This window comes from Metopolophium dirhodum, chromosome 4, assembly GCF_019925205.1.
Source record: "Metopolophium dirhodum isolate CAU chromosome 4, ASM1992520v1, whole genome shotgun sequence".
In the NCBI taxonomy this organism is placed as follows: Eukaryota; Metazoa; Arthropoda; class Insecta; order Hemiptera; family Aphididae; genus Metopolophium; species Metopolophium dirhodum.
In genome coordinates, this window is record NC_083563.1 from 12,972,138 (window position 1) to 12,985,368 (window position 13,231).

The 13,231-nt window shown below is 36.9% G+C and overlaps 1 protein-coding gene across 2 annotated transcripts in view; it reads right to left on the minus strand.

Moving 5' to 3' along the window:
* The window catches only part of LOC132943132 (zinc finger homeobox protein 3), a 108,094-nt gene extending 101,194 nt beyond the window's left edge, over positions 1–6,900 (minus strand). The window contains exon 1 of one of the 2 annotated variants that reach the window (XM_061011963.1): positions 6,069–6,900. The gene's annotated coding sequence lies outside the window, so the exon portion shown is untranslated. Of the gene's footprint in view, positions 1–2,559; positions 3,062–6,068 lie in introns of those variants that run through there. The other variant, XM_061011964.1, reaches the window with a different exon arrangement.
* Positions 6,901–13,231: the final 6,331 nt, after the last annotated feature.

Sequence of the window (13,231 nt, forward strand, 5' to 3'; positions counted from 1 at the left end):
TTATATTATAGTGCATATAGGATGACTGTAAGACGAGGACGGTAGTTTCTAGAACGCCGTCAGCCGGTCGCCAACAGTAAAAATCCTAAACGCTATGAGAATTTTTTTTTCTATCCCTCTCTCGCTTTCTCCGCGACCGGGTCTCCAAAAGTCGTGATTTATAAAAGTCCCGGCGATGTAAATCCGTTACGTACGCGCCGAGAGACATAAACGATTTTACGATCCAAGAATTGAGGACGAAAAACGCAGATGGGGTGTGGATTAAGTTTTTATACGAAATCGTGGTTTTTACAACAGCGGAGCGCTTTTGATTTTTACCCCCGAAATCCTTACGATGACCGTGGTTAGTATTAAGCACCCACCAATTGAATAGCCTCGAAGAAAACAGCGTGCGTTTCACCACCGCCTCATACCACCCTAACGGCGATATACAAGTATATATATATATACCAGATACCTATATATAGATATATATATAAATATTAATTTATCCAAAAGAAACATTATCTTTTCCTGTGCGGACCGCGGGCATGCAGCCTATAACCACCGCGCGTCTTATATATATATATGATTAATGATGTGCGTATATGTGTGGTACACCCTTTTGGGGCGAAAATCCCATGTATACAGCGTACACACACACACATAACGTGATATATAATAAATCGGATAGAGAGAAAAAGCTAATCAGCGCGTGTGTGTATCATTTGTAATAACACCGGACTTAAAGTTTCATGAGTAGCCGAGGCGAAAACGGATAATAACATCGGGCGACAATGCGAGCGGGCTGCAGTGGTGGCGGCGGCGGTGATGGTGGCGGTGGAGGAGGTTACGGTTTTCAACGTGTGTGTGAGTGTGTTGCGGGGGTGGAAAAGAAACAAGAAAAGGAAAAAAAGAATGCGTCTACCAAACACGCGGTTCATCAGCCACATGCACACACACACACATACACGCACAAATATACACACACACTCGCGTATATATATACGCGCGCGCTATAGGGAAACGAGGGGAGACGGGCTGGGGAGCGGTGAATAATCAATAGTTTTACAACAGCTTTTCCTTTTATTTATTTATTTTTTTTTTCATTTCCTACGCTCTTCTAACCGTTTATATTAAATAAGTTTGCCAGATATATTTTATGCCTTGCGCGTTAGTAATGGATTCATCTTAAAGTCTTACCTAGCTATACGGCTGAAGGATTTTATCCGCGCGGCTACTGATCTACACTATACACACTGCACACTCGCACGCTATGAGACTGCACTCTATGCCTTGACGCGTATATACACAACGAAATATTATGTAATATAATAATATACGCACATTAGTGGAGCTACAACAAAACCAATGAGTTTTAGATAATATATTATATATATTTTTCCCCTTTTTAAAAACCAACTGCCCCGTTGCCAAATTCACGCCGGCACAACACACACACACACACATATATATATATATATATACTCGTGCGCGTCATTATGTAATGTGCGGGGAAAAAAATCGATATCGGTTAATAGGATTAGCGCGAACTAACTAAGAAAAACCCCGGAGAATCATAGGGCGGAGGTGGAGGCAACAGCGGTGGTGTCTAAATATACGAGGGTGGAAACGTGCTTAGACGAGAGAACACAAGGGTGCCAACACCGAACCACGCACACTATGACTAGGATTTCATATTTTCCCGTTGTCTAATAATTATTAAGTTTGTAGATAATTATTGTACTATACCTACTGGTGCCACGCGATAGTTTTCGAAAAAATAGGAGACGCCAAGCGTAATGATAAATAATACAATTATAATAAACTTGTATTTGAAAAAATCTGGTTTTGTAACAACATCGGATGTTGAGAACAACCAACTGCAGCGTATGTAACAAAAACTATAAACACATATATTTTCAAGGAGAACTTAAAAGTCAATTTACCACGAGATCGAGCAATAATAATTATGCAGGAACGGCTTTAATTATATAAAATAATATGGCTCGTTAATTGAAACTGTATAGTCATTGCACAATATAACAGACATTTACGGTAACGACACTGGTTTACTGGTCTTACAAATATAGGATTAAGCAAAAAACCGGGCGGACGACCCATCGTTGGATAATTGATATATTAATAAATGTCTATGGACAAACGATAATGGATAAATAATTTTTTTAATCATACCTTACCTATAACCATTATAATATTAAAAACGAAACAAAATATTTTAACGAACCCGGTCTTATAAAAATCTAAGTTTAGGTAATATTTAAATATTGTATAATATTTAGAGGAAATAAAAATAAATTAATTCAAAAATATGAATTTCCGTGGTGACTATATTATTATAATTAATAATTTATGTCAAGCCCGCAAAAATGAATACCAGTCGACAGTCGAGAAAAAATATTATTTTTTTTTTTAAAAGTACGAGACGTAAAACCTTTAGCCGCACGCCGAAAAAAACTATTGTGGCAAGAATACGAAGAGGAGAAAATCCAAAATAAAAAAATAAAAATAAAATGTGCAACGAGCGTGCAAAATATGTGTGCGTTTTATAGTACTCACGATAATAGTCAGTAGTGTCCGGCTGCGACGGAACCGCGAACGACGTCGGCCCGACGGGAATATATTATAGCCACGCTGGCCGTAGTGCACTCGCGGAAAATGTTCAAATATATTAAATTATTTTTTTATTTATCTCGTTCCGTCGTTTTTACCGGAGGCGTTTCGCGGACGAAAAGTCAAACACTGTCCATCACAGACGGCGGCCGTCGTGGCCGTGGCACCGAGCGTGGTCATTAAAAACAATTTTAATTTATCATAAATATACAAAGATTGTTTGCGAAAAAAAAAATTCAAGACAAGAAAACGCAACGAAACAATAGACACGAATGAAAAAAAAAAATTAGAGACAGCGGAAAAAAAAATTATAATAAGAATTATGTTTAATAATAATAATAATAATAATAATAATAATAATAATAATAATTTGAGGAACTACACAGACCGTATATTATCACAGAGCGAATGGTTATTTGGAACTGTCGGGGCCGCGCGATTATTTTTTTGCTGGAGAGCGCGCGTGAGCCTGCGGCAGCGCCGGGACGCTTCTGTTTTGCATGCGGGAAAAGGGGCTGCCGCCGCCGCCGCCACGCACGCTTTCCGCACGCCCGACCGCATCGCGCGCTCCGTCATCCTTAGGGGTAGCGGCGGCGGTGGTTGTTCGCCCCCGCGCCCGCTTCGTATATAATTAAGCGTCTTCACGTGGTGGGGATGGCGATGAGGTGATATAGGGGTGAAGGTGGCCCCGCAACCCCCGTACATGTATATCTGTATAGCGGGCATTCGTCGTCGTCATCGTCGTCGTCGCCGAGTCGTATATAGTATAAGTAGTAGGAGGAGGAGTAGTAAGTGGCGGCGGAGTCGCGGAGAGGAGGATGAGGAGGAGGCGGCCGTGCACGCGCACTAGAACCCGACAAACCGTTGGCCCGCGGGGTCGTCGGCGCGGAGGGTAGTGGCGGCGGTACAGCAGAACGGCGTTCGTCGCGCGGAGGGGTGGTATATATGCTAATGCCGGGGAACGACGTGCCCCGCCGCCGCCTCGGCCGCCGTCGTCGTCGTCGTCGTCACCGTGGTGCCGCGCGCGCATATTCAAAAAAGCCCCCGCCCGGGCGCGGCGCTACCGCACCGTCAACTCCTACCCGGCGAACGCACGCGAAACGGGCAGCGGCGGCGAAAGCAGCGCGCCGGAGCTTTGGGCGGCCAACAGTGGGAGGGGGACGCACGGGGAGCATTTTTTTAATTAATATATGCACAGGGTTGGTGTCTCGTTATCTATTCCGTTTTATCAGCCACGCCTCCGCCGGGACGCGCGCATACATAATCGTCAGCGGCGGCGTTTTAATTGGTCGGCCGCCGGAGCTTTTCACCCGCTCATTAACGCCACCGCTGCATGCATAGATACACGTATATTATAATGTAATTATACTCTCCGACCAACCGCGGAGACCGGTTCTCCGAGTGATTGTAATATTATTATCACTATCCATAGGTAGGTATAGGTAGGTAGGTAGGTAGGTAAAATATTAAAATACAATAATATAATAATATTACCTATATATCAGACGTGTCTTCAATAATTCTTATATTTTATAAGTATGTTTTGCACGCACGCATCAACCGATATTATTCGGCCGGGCATCATATATATAATTATATTTATTTACTATATACGAATTATGATTGATAGTCGTATCAAGAGACGGCCGTTCAGACGCTGATACGAGGGTGCACCCGCACGATAGTTTCTCGAGTTTTGCCCAAACGAAGAAAAACAAACCCGAGCTGAATCGGAATAGGTGTATATATATTATATTATGTGTGTGCATGTATATATAAAGAGAGATGAGGCCATCTACGGCGGGACAGGATGGGTTTCGTCTCACATGGCGAGAAGGGAGGTCGTCGTCCGAGTCAACTTTACGAGATTTACGACGTTTCGCCCCAACTCCCCGATACCCACTCGGCACACACGCACTATATACGAGCAATACCGTGGTCAGTGTGTGGGTCGTGTAGCGAGAGTGAAGTGTGGACAAAACTATACTATATAAGACGAAACGTGGAACGACAAACAATATAATATCTATAATTATTTAAAATTACGTTATTATTAAACATCATCGACATTTATTGTTAAAAACGAGGGAAAAAAGAAAGCACTAATCCTGCACGGATATTTAACGAGATTGGCCTCCAAAGGTTGTAGGTTAATTCCCAATAAATACTATGTAATAAAATATATTATTATTGGGTTATTCACCCAAGTACGAGTTAGTTTATTATAACTTATAAGTAGGTATACTACAAACTTTTTTCTAGTTATTTTAGTAATTATATGGTTATTTTTAATACTACCCATACTGCAGACATAGGTACAGTATACACGCTGTACCCCAGAAGTAATAATTCAATACCTAGAATCTGGAACCTTATTGAACCCATTATAATCCTATTTTAGCATTTTATAAATCACATTTTATCACAAGCATTTTAAAAAAAATTATTGAGTAATAACAATTTCAGTATTTTTAATTGTAAAATATTAAAACACGTACCATTTCTAGTTCAAACTAAAATTAGTATTCTTTAAATCAAAAAAACAATTGAAATTTTTAGAATTTCGTAAAATACAAGAATAATTACGAAAATAATTATTTATTTCAGGAATAATTTATTTTAAAATTAAAATGTGGGTACCAAGTCTTTAGAAAATATACAAAACATTAAACTAAATAAGTTTTAATTACGAAAAAACCTATTTAGTTCTAAGTTAAATAAATACTGCAAGTCTGCAGCGGTGTTCGTTTTGTAAACAGCATGTGAACTTTGGTACAATATAGATAGTTGAAAATGAACGTAAATCATAAGGTTTATCAAAACTTTCGACACAAGCTTAATTCTGCATTTAAAAATAAATTCGAACGGAACACATTTCCTGTTTGTGCCTAATTGGTCATACATCGATCGCGTTATCAAGTCAATTAAAACCGTACGCACATTATAGAATAACAGAATATAATGACTATAGAGCGAGATATTTTGGGAATCGCATTCATATTTGATATAGTGGAACGAGAAAATAAAATATAATAATAATATCTATACTGTCAATTCGGCATTATGCAACGTTCGTCGACCGATCGTCCCCGCGGGGCCGCGCGCGTATGGAAAACTCCGAACCCCTCATCGGCCGTGCGGCGGTGGTCTCAAAACCTAATTATCGTAACAACCCTCGAAGAAGAAGAAGAATCGATTTTATTTTTCCAACCAACACAGTCCCCTAGCACGTTATTATTATTACTATTATTTATTATTATTATTATCATCATCATCATTATTATTATTATTATTATTTGCCGATCCGACACGACTCCGCTGATCGTTTTTCGTCCGGCTATATTATATACGTCGCCGTCCGTCGAATGCAACAATATGGCAGATAAAAAAACTAACTGTCGTAGGTACCTACCATCGTGGTAATAATAATAATAATATAAGACAAGGAAATTTACCTGAGGTGGTATTGCGTGGACGTCGGAGCGGTCTTGTTTCTCGCCAAGACTGTCAGGTCGGCTGGACGAAGCCGCGGTTCGAAGTCTGGTCGCACTCGGTCGGTGATGATAAACTGAGTAAAACGATTGCGATTTATTTATTTATCTCCACGAACGGTCCGCGGGATCGAAGTTATTCAAAATACACAATGTCCGTCCAACAATAATAATTCCCCGTCTAAATATAGTACCTGTGTACACACGGCGCACTGTGTCCCAAACGCACTGCACGCGCGCGCGGAGGCGACGACGACGACAAAATATTGTTAATAATTATTATTGTTATTACAAGATAATATATAATATTAATATTATGTTCGTCAAACACAATGTCAATGTCCGTCGATCGCAAAGTCGTGTGTGTATGTGTATGTATGTATGTAAATATTTGTGTGTGAGTGTGTGTGTATGTATATGTGTGTCCGGCGTATCTCTACGTGTTAATTGTATTTTTTGACACAAAATGATAATGATGATAATGAACAAAAATAACTGCAAAAAATTATATTAAATTTTGTACAGATGACGATAACAGCGACCGTGTATTTTATATTTTATTATTATCATTAATAATATGCATAAAATTTAATATATCAATACACGATACAATATAATATATGAAACGAATTAAAAACGTCGTTTGTACGAAATGTGTCGGCGGCGGCGCGCGTGTGTGTTAACAACAACGATCGCACTGATAGCAACGGCGGCGGCGGCGGCGGCACGTGTTCGGCGACGGGAGCGGTACTCGGCACGTCCTGTGGACACGGGCGCCGGCGGTCATCGTACAACTGGTAGTCGTTTCGGCTGCCGGCGACTCGGCGGGCCCCGTCCGGCGCACCGCGCGCGCCGCGCCACCATTCGATGGGCCGGCGGCGGGCGGTGGCAGCGACGACGACGACGACGACGACGGTCGGACGGTCGTCGCATCGCCGCCGCCGGAGCGAGTTGAGCGCGCGCTCGTGTGTATATCGTGTTTGGGGGGTGGGGGGGCGACGGCGAGATGGGGGCCCGGTGTAACGGCCGCGCGCATATATTAATTACACGCCGATCCCGTGGCGCTGGCCGGCGTCGTGTTGTTTGGGGGGGTGGGGTGGGGGGGGGGACGCGAAACAATGCGTCGGAGCGGGCGAGAGAGGCCAACGCACACCTGGGCCGCCGTCTCCGCCGCCGCCGCTGCCCCACCACACCCGCCGCATGGAACCGTTGTCCCGGTGCCCGTCGCGTCCACCGCCGCCGCACAAGCCGGCACCGGCTACGTCTACGGCCGCGGCGGCGAAGTCGACGGCGATGACGACGACCGCGACCGCGACCGCGACGGGGACGACGACGGGGCGACCAATGGCCGCGCACAAACGGTACGGCCCCCCCCGTCCGCCCAGGCGACTTCTTCGCCGTTTCATTAGAATAAAACAATAATTGGCGGGAGGTCCGCGTGCTCGCGGTCGCCACCATTCGCCGGCCCGTTTTCGCCGGACGGTTCGCCTCGCCGCCGCCGCCTTGCTGCCTTGCCGCCTTGCCGTCTTGCCTTAGCGCGAGCGTCGCTGTACCTGATGCGGCCGAACGCGTGAAATTAAAATAATTTAAAAGTCGTTGGATTTCCGTCTCCAAGTTTCTCCGTTTCTTAACCGCCCCGACTTTATAGCATGAGTAGGTATACCCTCATCAGATCGGTGCACCCCGTATGTATATACGCAGGTTACGTAAGTAGAATATTGTGCACTTTGACAAAACGTCCCGAAAATGGAAATTATATTATTATACCCCCTATACCGCGTATACAAGAGACGATTAAAAAAAAATAACGACTTGGTATACAAAAACTCGCTCGTAAAACGTAACATTTACCGACCGACTGAGTCTTCCAAAACATAAATAAATTGTGTTCAACTGTAACAGTCAATTAACTTTATAGTAATAATAGAGAGAGAAAAGGTCTCCACGTGTGCAACGTTCGACAATGCGTTTAAAAACACAATTCCTTTTTATTTCGATTTAATTCTCAAAGCGGAGAAATCCAATTGGACACATTCGATAATATCAAGGTATACATACAAGTATACAACCTATATAGGTTTGTGTTAAATTTGAACTAAACAATTGTCGGGATTAAAAAAAAAACAATGGTTTTATTTTAATACATTAATCGGAAAAAGTGTAGCTATTAGGCCGTGTTCTGAATTACCAAACCGTATTGATTTTAATTTTGTCTAGCTGGTTTAGTTTTATTTCATTCTTCTGCAAACTGCAGCAAACGTAATCTACACGACTGCAGCTCTCGCTTTATAAACGCTTTATACCTACCAATTTATTAAATTAACAGTCTTATAACTGCTTCGACAATATTTATTCACGATTGAATCAAGCTAAAAAATAATTTACATTACTCGTCTTAAATTGTTTATATTAAAATCACCTATATAATATAGCTAGTGTAAACAAATAATTCGTCAGTATAATTTTTTTGAAGTTTAGCCAACCAAACGAGAAAAATTAGAAAAATCTATATAAGTGGCTTATACCTATTATTATAAATATTATATGTTATTTCAATTAATTGAAGTGGTACGAAATCGAGAAACTACGTATCTGATTACTGATTAGTGATTAGTGATTATAGTGATTAAATGTTATTTCTGAATTAGTTAATTGCGGGAATTACCAATAGTTAAAATCGCAAAACAGAGTAGGATAAGACAATATACGACATAATAATATTATAACAGAGCAATCATTAATTATGTGCATTCGAAAGAAAAAAAAATAGATGACATTATCATTTTCTTTTCAGGACTGCACATTACATATTCAACAGGCGTACCATAAGTTTTGAACACAGAGTACATCCCAGGCCGAGATTAAACATCGCAGTCGAGTTCATACACACACACACACACACACACAAACGTGTTCAAACCGAATTTAGTCAACGCGAATTGAACGTGATTTAAATGCATAAAAATCAAAAGTCCCCTGATGCGATTCGTCAGACTTCTGGTTTTGTTTGAAAACAATTGTATAATATTTTGATTTATTTGCAACGATGACAACAATTTTATTAAAATACAAAAATTAACAGTTTCGCGTTTCCGAAAAGTTAAATTACAATATCGAGTTGTATATAACTGCAGTGCGTACAGTTCTTCAAATAAATAATCTATGCAAATTTACAACATGCACGCCCCAAAAGCCAATTATTATTACTTGCCGTGTACCACGTTATATATGCTATATACAATAGGTATGTACAAGCTGATTTCACCGCAGCAGAGGAGACTTTTTGTTGTATATGCGTTTTAATTTAGTGAACTGTAATTTCAAATAATAGAAAATACTAATACAGATATTAAATTTAAAAAAACTAAATTGGTAGGTATATATAGGTGTAGTAACGCATTTCGGCGCGTGAATAAATAGTAAAAAGTAATACCGATATTCAGTGTACCTATATAATATAATTGTACAATGTATAAACTAATTTTTTTCATTACATTTCGTATACTTATATATTATATTATTACGATTTGTGATATAGGTCGTTGTTTAATGTTGTAAATTTTCGCCACATTTAATTAGGTAAACTATGGATGGATATTATTATATTTACATTATATGTAGTTTTATAAGAATAATGTTTGAATGAAAAAGTAACACAGAATTTAAAAATATGTAACTCAGTACCTATGCAATATTCGCATTTCCAGCCATACAGTATTCTATATAATTAGGACGATTTGAAATTGAAATCGATTATACAATTTAATTTACAATTAAAAAGTTGATATAGTTATATAGATATAAAGTTATAAGTTATATAGTATTGTTTGTGTTTTAAAAGTTTTTTTTTTCTGAGGATTATAACGTGTCATTGCAGGAGTCCGGAATTGAGCGGGTCAGACAGATTTATTTACACATATAATATATAATAGGTATACCATACTGTATAGGCACATCAGACAGGTGTCTCTATTGTATAATATAAAAAAAATATTATGCACATGCACACTAAACCGGACATTCGGAAACGTGTTCCTATACACCGCTAATCGATCAATGATGATCTTAACCGAAAGCATTTGATAATAATAATATTATATTTGTTTATACGTACCTTTTCTTTTTTTTTCTAATAAATTGTTGGCGAAATAATAAATTGTACACGAGAATAATAATATGTTAGTATACCAATACAACTATATAGGGTGACCCACGTGATGTCCTCATCGGAGCCTCAAAACAAACATTTATATTATAGAACTTGCTGCATTGTCAATTGTCACGTGAATACAAAAAACGTACGCGCGCTGGAATCAGGTACCGTGTAATGGTTAAACAATGCCAATTTTGTTTCAAATGTTTTTGCATATTTCTGGGCGTGGTAATTACGCCTACAAGGATATATTAATTTAATCTGTGTATTTTCAAAACATCGGTGGGTGTACCTGGGTTAATGTACACATTTACACTTGGAAATACCTATATGTATATATGATATGCATATTATATTATTATTTATTATTGTGTATAATATATTATGTAGGTATAGCTTACGTGGTAAACTTATAGATATACATTTATAATATTAATCCACGTTGCTACAAATGGATAGTAACACTACCCAATAATATGTCCAGAGTAGTAACAAAAAAATAAAAATATACAAATACCTATGTATATTATTTATACATACCCATATTAAACAAATCTCAGCTAATATAACGCATACCTATATACTATAATAGGTATACTGTATAGAAATCTAAGGTTATAATATATATAGTTGTATAATTATTATCGTATTGATATATCACCAATTATATGTGTTTGTAAACGATAATTTTGAAAACAAAAATAATATTTACAACCAACTCTCCTAACAATTTTGTCATTAATTTAATCGAAAACACATGCTGGATGAACACTATCCTGCAAAGAATCGATGTAACATTTTATTGGCCCATGGCCAGATAATCACTATACGCTTGTAAATTTATTATAATGTTTTCATTTTGTCTCTAATACGCTCGTGCTACAGAAAACGTTTTAGTGCACAATAACATATTATAATCACATAATATAATAATATATTGTCGAATCCATATTATAATATTAGAGTATCAAAATATAAATTTGAAATATCTACTGTTTTATTACTATTTATAATAACACGCGTCATTATAACTGTTATATATAGCGTATATGGAATATACTTCACACATGTTACACATTTTATCAATTAATTAATACAACGTCATTACTACTATTATAAATAGAATATCAACATTTAAAGTGCGCACTATGACTATAATATTTTTGTATTTCCACATCATAAGAATAAGTATTACTGGACTTTCCTACTGATCCTATACATCATCATTTGGAATTATATTTACTAGCAATAATTAAGTTGTATCAATATATTGGAAATGGTTTTAGACAAAACATACCGGTATCTATAATATTTTATGCATCAAACATTATTGTTGAGAACCGCACAGAAGATGATTTTTTTAAACTTAAAAACGAGTTCAATATAATATCTCTTAACCATCTCTAACTTAAAAGAGATAATACCGAACATTTTTCTTCAAATTACATTGGGTATTTCCTATAAATACCTAATAAATAAGTTTGTGTCATCATCAAAAAAAAAAAAAAACTGATTTTAAGACAGATAAATTCTGTGGATATATACTATTGAATCTGGTTACACTTATGGCCTTATATAGGCTTTACACGAGGCAAACATTTTATGCTGTATAATAACATAATTTACTTTACGTTTTTACTGCATAGAGAGCTTGAACGAGTATCGCTACTGTTTGAAGTACGGTTCGCTCTTGTTGAATCATCTAACATTCTACTGATAAATCTAAATTCAACACGTCAAGTCGTCTACACTCTAAACGTGGGATGTATGTCATAAATCATATATTATAATGTTATACTTTAATTTTATAGCTTAAGGAATCTGACAAACTGCAGAATTTTGACCGAATCTATTGCGTATTTAGGTTGGAATTAATATCGATATATTTCTCAATTATTGCGGCATTCAGTGTACGTGTAAAATATATTTTATGTAAAATATAAATAACCAGGTGCGATTTAATAGTGGATATGCAACAATATTACTATATTATTATACAGTAGCCAAAATAGATGTATGTATAATATTAGACCCATTATATAGGATTATAGAAATATAAATATCAAAATCACACGAGTTATGATTGTATTTTAAATAGAATATAATAATATTTTCAACATACAAAATGTTATGAAGTTTATACGAAAGCACTGCATTTTTTCCACCACTTATATCATCAAATAGACTCAAAATGGATAATAACAGTATTACAACATTTTCAAATTGAAAATGATAAAAAAAAACTATAGCATTGTTACCCGTAAAATACACTCTACAGCATACAATAGTATTTTTCAATTTCAGAACATTATACATTTATTGGTATATGCTTAAGTATTTAAAATAAGAAATATATCATTAATATTTATTCTGTTAGAATTTGTGATTTTACTTTCAAATTGAATATTTTTGATTATTCTTGAACATTTTGAATAATGTAATAGCCAATAGTTATACATAAAATGCAAAAGTAAAACGAAGGTTGAAGTAATTTTGTTAAAAATATTTGACTACCAATATACTTTAGTCTTTAAGCTATGATAAAAGTTTACAAATCTGCTGTCAAACATGCGATAAATTTTTAACAAACTTCAATATTTGATTTGAACTCTATGTATAATATACTTATTATATTCTTTTATTTTCGAAACACTGTTTATCCAAAGGTTTTAAACAAACTGCACTTATGTAATAGATTTTTCATGGTGACATAGTACAAGATATTTATACTTAATATTTAATATTAACCAAAATATGTTATAAGTAAGTATATGTTTTGATATAAATAATGTATAGGTAACTCATATTATATTATATTATACAGTTCTTAATACCTTTTTAGACATACTTTATGTGAACGTATATATAAACCAATATAGGTACCATATAAAATAAAATATAATGTTCACAGGTCATTGAACCAAATTAGGAAGGTTATAAAAACATTACGCAAATCTATGTACCTACGTCATAA